Source organism: Anopheles arabiensis, chromosome 3 (genome assembly GCF_016920715.1).
Source record: "Anopheles arabiensis isolate DONGOLA chromosome 3, AaraD3, whole genome shotgun sequence".
In the NCBI taxonomy this organism is placed as follows: Eukaryota; Metazoa; Arthropoda; class Insecta; order Diptera; family Culicidae; genus Anopheles; species Anopheles arabiensis.
In genome coordinates this window covers 25,667,269-25,680,592 of record NC_053518.1, presented here as the reverse complement: position 1 = coordinate 25,680,592, position 13,324 = coordinate 25,667,269, and the positions used below count along the sequence as shown (strand labels likewise).

Here is a 13,324-nt window from a genome sequence, read left to right as displayed (position 1 = left end):
TGGAATGTGACGAAAGGAGCAACTTAAATATTCATATGAAAAACCATAAAAATCTTGGGCAGCGATAAAAATTGCCACCATCCCCTATCCCCTCTAGCCCCGGAGGCTTTCCTCGCGCGACCATTGCCCTCTAGAGCACGGTCACGGGAAGCCTTTCACACACGAGCAAACCAATAAAAGGATGTATGGTGAAATGCAAAAAGGCATTTATTTATTCGCATATCGTCGTCGGTACCGCGTTTCGTACCGTGTTTCAGGAGGGTTTCTTGGGTAGTTTTGATTTTCCTTTTTTTTGTGTGGGTTCGTTTTTCATTTCATTTTAGACCGCACACACCCTTCCACCCCCTTCATGTTGAAAACTGTCTGTTGCTTGTTCGGCTTTCCGAATATATATGTATGCAGATTTTCCACTGGTTTATACTCTACCCGTTGTTCCACGGCATCCAGCGCCAGCATCCGTCTAGTACCATTTTTCTCCCTTAGATGGGGAGCAATATATCCTCTCCGTCCCGGGCGGAAGCTCTCCTGGGGGGGTCTTTTCGTTTCCTGTTTCCCCCCATATTTGTGATGTGTGGAATGCATTTTGGCGATTCGAGATTAGGCGCCGAGCGGGATGAAGGGCGGGAACCCATGACGGTGGCGATATTTGCTGCGGCATACAATCTGTCTGCGGCCCCCGACGAAAGCTGGCCCTACGTGTGTGGCAAGCGGTCGGCAAGCAGTAGTGTCAGATTTTATTGCCTTTCCGCCTCAGCACCGGGCCGGGAAGGATAGGCAGATAGCAAAGGCGGAGGAGTACGAACGGCTGGTTGGCTTATCCGTGAAACATCTTTTCCGTTCGATGGCGGAGTAGCAGGGGGCTGCAGAAAAAAAGGGCACGAGCAAATCATACATGGATGGAAATTAAATATCCATTTCAAAACATTCCGAAAATATTTCTAACCGAACCGTTCGTCCCGACCGTGCGTGTGTGTGGAGAGGAAGGGCGAAATGGAAAAAAAGACACACGGAGCCGAGCTTGTGCCAGCCTTGCCATGTGCCGGTTGATCTAAATTGTGCAGCATGGAGTGAAGAATTAGCATTTCAATGCGAAAAATATTTCTCCAAGGGATGTGAAGATTCCTCCGAGGAGAGTTGGACTCAACGCCACAGTGTGGCACAGGGTGGAGTGAGAGGTGCGGGTTTGAGCATATGAGAATGTTATTTTATTCAAGTGCTGGGACTTGTTTGCCGTAGATTGCTCTAGAGATATTCATTGCAAATTGTTTTGTGCTTTGATCATGCTCGATCAAGACAAAGGAAGCTATGTTTTTGGGGGGAAACGGAGGAAGTAGTTTTGTTTTACTTTTAAGAGTATTATCCAAAAAAAACTTTAATCAAAACACAATCATTAAAAAGTTTAAAATGATTATTCATTATTTGTGGCAATTTCTTGTATTGTGGATTAAACATAGCTCAACATATTATTATTTGAAATAAAAGGAGGAAGTGTTATACAAAAGTAAAAAATGAATCTAATTGTCCAAAAGATGCTTTAAACACATACGCTTCAAATACATTTGCAACCGTGCTTCTATTTCTAATGATACGCTCTGATACGTTATTTTCGTAAATTATTTGATATCAGTTATGCTGCTACGTAAGTAGAAATCCATTCACATCAAGGTTTTTGACCGAGCAGTTTTAAAATAAGTCATACCATTCTGTATTATAAATTGCAAATAACTGCGATTTGCAATAGCGTCCAGTTGCCGCTCAGCTTAACAAGCTTAGCCCTGCTTGACCCTTTCAGTGCCCATTTTTGAACTTATTTTTGACTGGCCCTAATTTAAGAGATCTAGTTGTTGCACAATCTAATAGTTTAGTCCCTTTCGATGATTCTGATGTGCTATCTGTATCATCTAAATTAATGGATGTTTATAGAACGCATCTTTTTGCTCAGTTATTACTGTTATTTTTATCACTTCACATCACTTTACGGAACATTTAAGTGGTTCACCGTACCGAAACAACGAACCAAGTGCTAAAATAGCGCACCTTCATCAACCACGGGGGTGTAGCTCAGATGGTAGAGCGCTCGCTTAGCATGTGAGAGGTACCGGGATCGATACCCGGCATCTCCAAGAGAGTTTTTTTTATTATTGATTCCATTTTTGCTCACGACATAGGCTTTCATATACGTTTGTTGATGAACAACGAATTACTACAAAAAAACTTACTACTTCTTCAACATAAAATGAAACTCTTCTGAGTTATTTCAACTGCAAAGCTAAAAAAAATATTGCTCAAATCAAAGATAAACGGGAAAATATGACTTTAAAATTAGAAAGACCACTAATTGAAAGTTGAAAGTAATGATTCCCTCTGTTTTAGAATAATAACACATATTTTAAATATTTGTAAAACTTATTGAGATCTAATTGAGATAATATTGAGATGTAATGAGACTAATTTTAGAAGAAAAAAAAAATGCAAATTTTTGCAATGCAATCGTTTAACGAACGTATTAGACTAACAGTGTTTATTTCGGGTATTTGATCAAGCTGTTATGACAGCTTCATGTTTGAAACTATTATTGTCTTCTGCCGCATGCACAAAACGCATGTGGTCGATATTGTGCCATCAAGCGATGAAGTTTACTTAGTTGGGTGTAATTAGAAATAAATATAATCTCATAGGAAGTGTAAATTACCCACGAGAAATTAAACTCCATATAATGCACAAACAGACAAAAACCAAGATCAACCATTCCTAAAACGATTATTGCAATGGTATTATCAAAGATACTTCTCTACCAGCAGTTGAATACTTTCCTCTACACCCCCGAAAGAGTAATTAACACTTTCCACAACAAAAACGCATTGTAAAATTGAACCGAAACTAGTTTTTCATTTTATCGCTCACAAGGTGCTCGAGCTTAAAAACAGTATCATCACCAAAACGGATGGTGGTATAGTGACGACAATCGAAAACAGTCTTTAGTTTTGTGGAGACCACCGACAAAATTCCTGCCACGATTATTCCGAAAGCAATTCAGGTTTCAGGTGGATTTCGTCCATGCGTTTGTGCGTGTGTGATTTTTTCGTTAACCGACCAGCAGATAACCATTTGCAACCATTTTGTTCCACACGATCCACACGCAAAGATCAGTCGGAATGGCTTTTTCGACACAAAGGGGAGAAGAAAGATCTGGTACGGGTTGGGTGGAGTGGACAAAAAACCGCAGAGATACATTTGCCCGGTGGCTGGCTGAAAGCCTGGCCCAATAATGGAAACGCCTGTTCGTAGTGCACTAACCTTTCCTTTACTCCCGGGGAAGGGGAGCCACATACAAGACGGGGAAAGGGGCCAAATAGAGCAGCGGCTGCCACACTCACGGAAGCAAATCGGCTCAGAATGGTAGCGAGTAGCGAGCCCAGAAAAACCACAGTGTACATACAAATTGAAAAATACCTGTCCCCAAAACCCCAAAATTGGAACTGACCATTATCCGGTCACACCGGAGCCACCGAGGCTGGCCGCCCCGGGCTGTGGTCGACGAAGGCGAAACCCGTACATGCAGATCGCTTTTGATTCCACCAGTTTTGCAGTTCCAAAACGTCCCTTCTCTCTCTCTCTCTCTCCCCCCGTTTTGGCAAGCCAAATGTTTGCCCACGGACCGAGGAGCGAACATTTGTGCCCGGAAATAATGTACGATGATATCGAAACACGGTACATTCTCGGTACAAAACCGGAAGCGGAGGCAGTTTTTTTTTGTTATTGCTGCGCTCTGCGAATGTGTGAGTGTCCTGCGTCCCTATTTGTGCGGCTACAAGTGCTCTGATTTTGGGAGCTCTGCCCGGTTGATAGGTGGGCCAGCTTTATACCTGCTGCTGCACTGCGAATTGCAAATTGCAGTAGTATCAACGGGGCTGCTATCTGGTCGGTTAGCTTTCGATCCTTTTTTTATTTTGGTTTTTGTTCAACGACTCCGACAGCCACCAAAGTTCCCATTTTTGCACGACACGGACCCGGAAGTGGACGGTAACGAGTGGCGGTATTGGTTACCGATTAGGCTTGTCGAATGGATTTAAAGCGACCGAGATAGGTCGGGAAAATGGTGCAGCGTACTTTGCGCCGAGTGTGGTCAACGATTTTCCGCGGAGTGCAATGGCCACACGGTCGAAAAGTCTTATGCGTTCGCCAGATAATGGGCGCTTGGTGGTCGGATTCGGTTCACGATATGGGGAGAGAAGGAAGGGGGTTGGAGTGTCGCTAGAGTTTTAGCTTTTAAATTGCTCGGTAAAATCTAACTATAGCCAGAATGGTTTTAGCTACGCAGTGCCATGGGCAGTGCGGCTGATTGGATTTGCCAGACCGGCCACTGGCTGTTGCTAGCTCGTTAGTACGTTTGCAGTTGGAAAGCAATTTTGGCGCAAGAAGCAATTTTAATGCACAACAATTGAGCATTGCACTTAAGCTGTCTTATCGGTTACGTTATGTTTAAATGAATCTGTTGAAAAATGTATGTGATTGGGGTTTCTGGGGATTTCTCACTATCATAAACTCAGTATATTCCTGCTCATGGCATTTGTGTGTTGAGTATGATGCCCAACTCCTTTCATTTTGTTGTATTGTTGTATTTTACAAACTCTGTGTCAAGTTTTTATAAACCACCATGCACCTCCATCTCTACGATCTCTTATGGATAAGGGTTGTTTTAAGTCTTACAGAAACTTTGCAGGGCTAGGATTTATCATTTCTTACTTCTCCTCTTTGTATCGCTTTCTTGCTTTATCTTTTCGTTTCATATATGTTCGATCAGTCAACTTCTTTTAACAACAATTTAAAAAAAGTTCGTTTACATATCAGTAATAACTGGAAGCATGTTAACCTAAATGTTGATTAAATTTCATTTAAATCAATTTAAAATTCTGTGTAAAGGAGAATTAAAACTGCACATGAAATTAAATGGACTTAAACCATTAACGCGTTTCGCAAACAAAATTATCAATAATCCGTTCCAACGAATCGAACCGTCCCGTGCGTCAAGCTCAACTGAACCGTGCTGTTGTTTGGTTTTGGGTTTTTAATATAATTTCACTCCATGGTGCACACACACACACGGTTAAAGGAAATAAGTGAATGATGGTCGAGCCCCCGTAAAATGGATGGAAAAAACACAATCATGCGAGAAACCACCGAAAATGGTAGACCTCGGTTGGAAGAAGAGTGCGCTTTTTGGACGCAATTTGAGAAAAGTGTTTCCACCGCATGCACACACGGGCGCATGCGTTTGTGTGTATGTTTATGGTGCGTTTATTGGAAGTACCACGAATTAAAAAAAAAACACACACACACTCACAGGAGCAATTCGAAAGTTAAGTAATTAAACGAATAATTGCATTGCGTGGTGTGCAGTAAATCAATGGCGAAGTACGAGTACAGTGCACACCGGTCGAAATGTATTTTTCCACACAAAAGATGCGTTGTTTGTTAAGATCTCTGTTTGACGGGGAGGATTTTTCCGAATTTTGCTTAATGGTTAACGTTTATAAAAACAAGAAACGTACTGCCGGATGTTCATGATATTTATTTTTAAATTACTCTCTCTCATGCACACTCCAGCGAATGACGCGAACGTCTCCTGACGTTAACACAGCGCGATGGCGTATCGGCGGCACCACGCACTCACACACATACGAACGCACTGCGAAAGCGACAACGCTATTTAATTTGACGCTCCAGTAGCTTTCCGGTCGTGTTTTCCTCTTTTTGTTTGCGGACATATTTTGCACCGGATCGTTGGCGGAAGGCTTGTACCCGAAAATCGTAACCTATCCAGCAGCAAGCCCTCGTAAAGCTTGCACTTGCTCTCGATAGCTCGTATCTCGGTAGCGCGGGTCAGCTAAAATGTGCCGTGAACCGGATCCGTACCATCCGTCCGTCCGTCCGTCCGTCACAGGCCAGCAGCGCTGTGGAGCGAATTAAAATGATATTTGCGATGCGGGAAATTAAACATGGAAAAATCGGGCTGCCCGCTAGGCTGTTGACACAGTTGGCAAAATAAGCGAACCGTGCCGGGCTCTGGATGCGTTTTAACCCTTTTATCGTTCCACTGCCAGCACCACCACACACAATCACTGCTGCTGCACTGTCCATTTTGATGGATGTTTGCTCGTTTGTGTTGGAGAAAAAATATGTATCATCTTAAAGCATGATCCTGCATGCGGGTGAGCTGCTTGCGTGGAGATTAATTAATACAATAATCCGTTTCACCTTAAGCAAGCATTTCTCTATAATTATGAGCTAGTGAGTGCTGGAGCAGAAAGCAAAATTCAAAGCTCTGTGCTCGAATTGCAAACGCGTCCACGGGGGAAGTATTTGCTGCATGATGCCTGCGAATCTCACATTGCTCATTGGCACCTAGTTAGCGTTTATGTATCGCATTTCAAACAGCTGCAACAGGCCGTTAGCAGTGACGGAATACGAAACCCGTTCTGGGCCGCTTTGTTGGACTGCGCGGGCAAATTCAATCACCCACCCACAGGTCGCAAAGCAAAGTCGCAAAGCGCGGGGTGGAAGCGGTGAGTCACGTTTTGTGTTTCCCGGTTCGGTTTTGGAACAATTAGGAGAAACCTCCGGAACCCCCACCCCTTCAAAAACCATTCCGCATGCAACAACGACCCGCTAAAAACCCGGTGTCCGTTTACGTATAATTTGAGGCCCCTGCCGTATCCGAATGGCACGAAACCGAGCAATCCTACCAATCATTCGTCTATCCGGCAGCCGGCTTATTATTTGGCAGGCATTTGCAGGAACAGTGCACCTGCTGGGAGGCCGGGTGAAGAACCTGGGAAATGGTGTGGTGCATAATGTTGCTGCTACTGCCGGGTTCTGCTGTTGCTCGTTAGCGAATTAGGCTACCCCAATTTTGTGTCGATCACGTTTCACCGTTCGATCTGCTACCGTACGTTTCGCTGGTGGGAAGAACAACTTTCCCGTTTGTTGCAATGAGGTTTTGAAACAGGAACAGCAAACACTTCTGGCCGCTTTTTGTTGGGCTTTGGTTCAATTTTGTGCTAATTGATGTTATTTTGATTATTTTTCACTGGAAAGGTCACGATTTTTCAACGATTTGTTTGGTGTGTGTGTGTGTTTTCGATCGTTGCTCTTAGGTTAATTGATAAGAAGTGGGATTGTATACAAAACAGCGTGGGATGATATCACAGGACTAATCAGATAATATGTTTTGCAAAGGTCATGTTGTTGCGACAATTTTGCAAATTAATTTAAAACTCGCTTATTGGAAATGAAACTAACTTCAGTAGTGTTGAATTAATTAAACTGACCCTAAAAATCGTATGAAATGTTGTTTCGCAGTAGCTATGCTATAGTTTTTGGGAGATTTGACAAATTTTAATTCAACTTAATTCGATAAGCTTTCACAGCACTACGTTTGGAAAACTATTAATCTATTTTCCACTTGTTTTTTTTTTTAATTAATAGCTCCAATTATCAACCGTTCCAAAGGTAATACAGAAAAAGAAAACTAATCAAAGTCTTTGTTTTAGTAATTAAAGCTTTACTAAATAAAATCAAATTTGACAGTGTTTTAGACAGTCGTAAGGTTAGCCAGTTCTAGTACGAAGTTTTTATTTACGAAGTTTTTTATGTGTGTTATTTTTTAATCTTTATATAAATTGTTTAAAAGACTGACCAAGTTAACCAAAAAGTGGTGAACCTGATTAATTGATGGGTTGCAAAGATTTTTATGAGATTATTTCAGTTTTTGTCGAATAAAACAAACTTTTGAGTATTGGTTTCTATATCAAAAGCTCATACCCGCCCTCTATTGACGTTCGTGAAGCAACAACAATGATGTGCGCCCTTTCATTCGATTTCTTTCTATTTTTCTCCTCGCAACCTGGGACAGAATAGCATCAATAGTTTGCCAAATCGAAATCGGAAATGTGTCGGACTTTCTAACCAGACACACGCCACATCATCCGGAAGCGCCGGAAGCTCATCGAACCGTGCCGCACGAATGCAATCACATAAATTTCTGATGATCCATCCCCGTGGAGGGAAAAAGGGAGAAGAAAGAATGAAACTTCAATCAAACTATAATGAATGATTGTCACGTGAATTTTAATCGTTCCCATTTCACAATTCCATTTCTTTGCCAGTCCGGTGATGGCGGGACGGTAGCAGGGGCCATGCTTTTTATTGTGTTGTTCATTGCTGTGAAGCCACGCGTCACAAATCCCGTCACGTACTGTGACTGATCAATGAGCGGAAGTGGTTTCGGAAGGGCTAAGGGATGGTTCGCTTCTTTTTTTTCTTTCTATTTGTGGCCCTTTACCCCGTCCATCCCGGTGTCTATGATATATTTACTCTCGCGCTTAGGCATGAGGACGATGTCAGAATTTTCAATTTTTGAATGGTCCTAACCGCCACAAATACGGGGAAGCAGAATACTGGGGAAAATAGAGCCATGGAACAGCCAGTCTGCACCACACCAGCGTTCGTGATCGCACTCGGTGGTGTATCCGGTTTCGAAGGACCAAATGATGGATGAATTGGACGGTGCGAGCGTGTCAGAATGATGCAAACTATGTTTTTTCCGCCTCCCGGTATGGTAAAGCTTTGGAGGGCCGATTTTGATTTATGTCAATTACAGATTTAGTGCCCGTGTCCAGCATGGAAATTCGATGCGGGGATTGAGTGTATGGGGTTTTCGTCGTCGTCGTTTCTGTTGTTGTTTAGATTTTGCATAATTCGTCAATGCCTAAAGCCTGTGTTTTTGTGTGCCTTTCGTGACGCTTCCAGAGTTTATCCGGTCCGCTTTGTTCGGCGAGCTATTATTCGGCGGGTTGCATTGCATCATGCATTGTGTTGTAGTGCATCAACAACAAAAGCAACGCACCGAGCAGTGGATTGAATTTTGAGCCATTGCAAAACAAAAAATAACCCCTCGTAAACTGTTGAATAGGCAATCTTCCCTTAAGCTGACGGTTGAAATCCATTTTTGGGGAGATTTTTTGTGATTATTTTCGCAGCTACCATAGGATGCGGTTAGAGGAAAAAGAAAAATAGATGTTGAAACCAACTAGGACAGGACAGGCTGGAACGCAAACGTCAGAACACGCTGATTTAGCTTAAGGTGAAATGGAAGCTGACGTGGAATGGATCTATCTTTTTTTATTATTTTGCTTCATCCCTTGCTCGGTGTCCAGCGCATGTACGAAGCATATTATGTGGTTGTCTGCATGACAACGCGGTAAAATTTGAGTCGAGCTTCTTCCACATGAGATGGCATGATTGTAGCTTGGCTTGTTTTATTCCTCCACATACTAAAGCAGCTTAATTTGCTTTGGCTTGATTTTTTTTTCTCTCTATTCCAAGTCTCATACCGGATTCGTTCATCATTTTTCCTGTGTTGCTAAGCCTGTGTGTTTGTGTATGCCGGAGGTTTACGGCTTCACCACCGAAAGGGTATGGAAAAAAAGTTGTACTTTACCGCAGTGTCGCGTAGAACTGCAGCGAATCATAGACGCAGTCCCGTAGGCGATTGGCCAACCTCGTCATTCGCCATTCGTTAACCTCTCCTTACCGTCGTGATGAAAAAATAAATAATAAAAAAAAACAGGGTGATCCACTTTCCACAAACAACTCCAATAGGCAATCATAAGGCAGTCACCCCAGTTGTGTTTTTGGGGGGCGCTGAGCATGTATTCAAAGCAGATTCTTTCCGCTGTGTTCCGAAAGCCCACTGGGTGCTCTAAAATAACTGTACACATATATTGTATTATCGTTGCCTAGGCGCATCGGTTCGAGCATTTCGGGGACCTTGGGAGTAAAATACTGGGGAACATAGTTTTTTATTTCTCCTGCGTCTGGTTCTGATCCACCGTACACATCGTGTGACGCTTGCCTGAGGGACACATAAAGCGAGACACTGCGGTGCCACAAATTGCGCATTATGACAGGGGCAACCGCAAGCTCCGTCTCTCCGCTTACGCTCAAGTTTCGTTGATCCCAGGGCGCCCTTGCTACACCACAGGAGTACAACGGCCGGAATCTCTTTGGCCTTTGCCGATCGGGCGGCAGGAGTTTGGTAATTTTTCACTCCCCATCCCTTCGTTCCCCGTTTGCCACAGCATCAAGTTGGGCGTCCACGAAAAAAGGCTTTTCCTGTACTTTTGCAAGCAACATGTTTAATTAAGCACCATGGGAGCAGTTTTGTGCCCTGAATGGAAGAAAAAAGGCACTTCTGAAACATATCACCAACGAGCATGTATTCATTCTCGCTGCTATGGTGTGCTGTGTGTGTATCACTGCGGATGCTTCGTGACTTTCAATCTGTTTGACGGTGGTGTATCGCCACAGCTACAGCGAACAGCTCGTATGCATGACGCTGTACCGTTGCTCCGGTTGCCCAGGAGAATAATAATGCGCTGATGATGATGATGATGACTACGGTGGAATCCGATAGCCCGTCCATCGTGCATGGTACAATTGGAATAAATATGCAACGATTCCGAATAACGGGTAATGCAAATAAACCGAACCTTCCCAGAGATAGGAGGCTGTTTATCGATACGGTAGCTGTGTTTACACAGCAGGCACATTCATTACCGTACCCGTACGGCTCGATATCGATCAGCGGGGTTGGGGGAAAGACGGACTCGCAATGTGATTCGACGTATTTGGCTCATATTTGATTAAAAGGCAAAACATTTGCGCTAGGATTTATTCTTTGCACGCTATTTTGCAATTTAATTTGTACATTTTTGCGAGTCGCTTTGTAAGTGGCCCGCTTGTACGGTAAAGCCGGGGGAGCGAGGAGAGCGTATACGAGGCAGAGAGTTCGTTCCTTTCATCTGAGACGATGAATGCCATTCGGCTCCAATTGCATCGCTCCCGTACTGCATGAGCATGAGAGTCTTGATAAAATGTGAATTGCGTGGTAATTAGCAACGTGGTACCGTGGCTGCTTGCAACGTCTCGTCCCGCTTTCAGAACAGCGGGCCAAGCCACTGGAAAGGCTATGAATATTTTTCTCCGTCTCACGTTCATTTCCATCCACAGTTGTCGGTGCAATAGTGTGGCCATGGGCAAATGTGAAATTGTTGAAATTATATTTTGGAAAATGTGTAATTTATATCTGACAAAAATCCGTGCAATTCATACATAATCATACAAACTATGATTCTTTTTCATATAACATTTACCATGGTACAAGGTTACATGACAAAAAGTGGAAAAAAATCATTTTAATGTACACTTAACACTTACAAATTGGCCTATCTAGCCAAATAAGTGTAAATAAATGGTTACATCTTACATAAAAAAGCTATTAGCTTATTGGTCCTCCTAATAGTGTTCATAAATTATTGTAAATAATGCTGTAAGATTTCAAGATGACAGAAAAAGAAATCAAAGCACCGCTACTGCTGTCATTCTGTCTGGTTTGTAATAATCAATAATCAATCTCCTAACTAAATGGATAAATGCTCAAACATAAGAGACCATACAGATTTTTACGAAAGAATAAATACATAGATAAGTAAATAAATAAATTTAATGTAGAAATCAAACTCTTCGAAGATTGTCTTTCCTATATTATTTATCTTACACGTATTATTTTGTATTTATTATGTTATCCTTTATATTATCTTAATTTATCTTATAAAAAAACATCTTATATTTCAAGTAGATTAAACAAAGCACATTGCATAGCTCTGATACCAGAGCAAGGCATGATTGATACCAGAGAAGCGATTTCATGCAACTGTTATGAAAGTTTTACTTATTCAAGGAATGAGCTGGATTGGACCATTGTAATGTATTCAAACTCTTGAAAATGATCATAAAATGGCTAACAACTACGCCTGAATGGATACCATTTTTATCCCAAAACAAGAATTTCATCTATTTTCCAAGACCTCAATATTACAACAAGCACTGTACGCAATCACAGCACTGTCCTCACTTTCATTCTCGGTGAAACGGGAAACACACACAGAGCCTTGGAGCGAATGTAACTCGAACATATTCACACAGAGGTGCTTAATCACAGGTCCAGGCAATGGCTGGCTGCCTGATTTTCGTTCGTCCTGATCGCACAAGCTCAACTCCAGGCTTGTAATTATGCTACCTTTTGTTGCAGCTACCCATTGGCGGTGGAGTAGGTGCTTTGCCCGGTGACAACTGGGATGCCCTCATGTTCACCCGTGCCCGCACCACCGTGGAACGGTGGCTGACCTTTCTTAATCAAAATCATCGTTTTGGTTTTCACCTCTTAACGCTCGCTTTTCACTCAATCTTTAATAATGTGTTTCGTGTCGAGTGATGGTGCTGGTAGTGGATGTGGTGTTGAAGGTGGGCAGTTTAATTTGCATTCGGACACTCCTTCCTCTCAGTACTGCTAGCAGCACTTGATCCTGCCCTACCATTGCCCCATTGACAGACCCGTAATCAAGGTGTGTGAGCTATTTCCATTCTGGAATCACTTACCTTGAGCTGCACCGAAGAGAATGTTCGTTTACTGGGCAGACTGTACGATTCCTAGCCCGTTCTTAACTGGTCGAAAAGTGAAGTAAATTCAAATGAAAAGCTCTTAAAAATATTGTGTAGATTACTTCATTTTTCGTCAGCACCAACGGTTGAGCAGAACAACGGACAGCTGAGGACCGTCGAGTTTGGTTGATTTATGAAGCACGATAAGGACAAGAGTGACTTGTTTCTTTTGCACGAACGATGGCAGCCCTCTACGGGAAGGCGGGCAAGCATCAGGACCTTCTTGCAACCAGCAGGCTGCTTCGGAGTCAACCTCCGCAATCATAATAATTAAGCGAGCCACACTTTCTTACATCGCGCTGAGTTGCATTTCTTTAGAACCCAAACAGAGCCTTCTACAACGGCCCACAAAAGAAAACACCTTCTTCGACTTCTGCTTCCATTTTGCCCACCCGGTTTTTGTGCTCAACGTTGACGTGCCGTTTGGCGACAAGAATTCGTAGCGTCTGATTTAGAGTCTCGCACACCGAAAGAAACGCTTTATCATCGGTCAATCTAATGGATTCGTGTACGACAACAAATGATGATTGCTTTTTAATAGTCGTTCATTAAACGGACCGGGAATAGTAATGAAAGGCGCAGCCGGGTCGAAGCGTTGCTACACGGGTTGGCTGGCGTCATCGTCTTCCGGGGGGGCCATCGTTCTTGCCTGCTTGCTCACACATACAGTCCCACATCCCATCGGTGTCTTACCATCGGGTGCGGCAAAAACCCCATCGCTTGAAAGGATATTCATTAGCGATCGTGGAACGTGCCGCAC

At 43.0% G+C, this 13,324-nt stretch overlaps 1 non-coding gene across 1 annotated transcript; it reads left to right on the top strand.

Annotated features, from left to right (window-relative positions):
• Window positions 1-2,050: 2,050 nt before the first annotated feature.
• Trnaa-agc lies at window positions 2,051-2,123 on the top strand. Its single transcript has one exon. It is a non-coding gene; the product is annotated as a tRNA-Ala (tRNA).
• The last annotated feature ends 11,201 nt before the right edge of the window (window positions 2,124-13,324 follow it).